The sequence below is a fragment of the Aplysia californica genome, unplaced genomic scaffold, assembly GCF_000002075.1.
Source record: "Aplysia californica isolate F4 #8 unplaced genomic scaffold, AplCal3.0 scaffold00812, whole genome shotgun sequence".
Lineage (NCBI taxonomy): Eukaryota > Metazoa > Mollusca > Gastropoda > Aplysiida > Aplysiidae > Aplysia > Aplysia californica.
The window spans coordinates 231,855-233,275 of NW_004798082.1; positions in this window are offsets into that span (position 1 = coordinate 231,855).

A 1,421-nucleotide genomic window follows, 5' to 3' on the forward strand; every position below is an offset into this window, starting at 1 on the left:
TCACTCACTCACTCACTCACTCACTCACTCACCCACTCACTCACTCACTCACTCAGGCGCACTCACGAAACACAAGTTCGATTCTCGGGTGATGAGAACTTTTAGCGAGTGTCTCGAATCGGTTTTTCTGCTGAGATGTTTGTTGTATACCTCTCAGCCGGGGTTGGCCCTGACAGACAAGGTCGAAGATCACATACAAAGTTATCTAAATTATGTCGATGGTGACGAAAAAACACTTACATTTGATAAAAAAATCAGAAACCATCGAGACTTTTTAAAATAGTTTACTTCCTTAGTCCTCTGTTAGAGGATTTCCCGTGTCTCAGAGGGCAATACAAAAGTAAAAATGTGGTTGGTTCGTGGGTGATCTGGTGTGGTTTGCTCCTTCTTTCCTATCAAACATCTATGGCCCTTACCTCTCCCTCATTTTTTGTTTTTGCTACTCTCTTGAAACATTTTTAATCTTCGGCACTTATATGACCTTATTGTGTTGTAAGTGCCGTCAAACTCTTACTAAAACTAAAACAAAAGTAAAAATGTTTTCTGGGGGCTCTCATGGCCTGGAGGTAAGGTGTTCGCCTCTCATTCAAAGGTCCCGGGTTCGAATCCGGGTAGCGACCAAAAATGTTCTTCTCTAAAATGGTCTCCTTTCATCTCCTTTTCTGCTCTGTAGCAATGTTCTGTGGTCTGCTTCCGTCTCCACTTTCTACCCCCACCCCCTCACCTCCTTTGCCCCCTTCTCGGGGCTCATAACTCTTTCTGCAGCCTTTCTACTGTTACTTCTTGGCTCCTTACTGCTGTCTTTCAGCTTCGTCCCTGATCTGTTGGTAGGAAAGATCTACACCTGGCCTTCTCGGACCAGGGCGAAAAATCTCGGAGGACCTGTGAGCAAGTTGCGCACGTTAAAGATCCATTGGTGGCCTAAAAGCGGTAAAAGAAGGCTTCGGCCGCCTCCAGGGCAAAATTGAAAATTTTCTATTAACTGAAAATGTTTAATGTGTCCCGCGCGCTCATATATAACCGTATGAAGTTACGAGCGCCGTAAAACTCTTACTGAAAGAAAAAGGAAAAAATGTCTAAAATGACCAAGCTGTTCTGACAGCGGCGCGTTACACTTTACCAAGCAAAACTAAACAAAAAATCCGACTCCCCATAGCCTTCTTGATACGCCCTGGATCGAAGCTGGAAGTATTCCTAGCTATCTCCCCCTCCCATCTGCAGAATCTCCAATCCGAAACAACCACTGTCCGCCGACGGGGATCGCGCCTGTTTATTGACGGTCAAACATTGGCCAGTGTTGCCTGACCAAAGGGAAACAAACACAGGGAGGCTGGACTTTTCAGTCGGCGTCTTTGATCTTAATTGACTTAAAGTCTACTGGGACTGGCAGTAGTGGAATCTGGGATGGAAGCGAAGGAGGG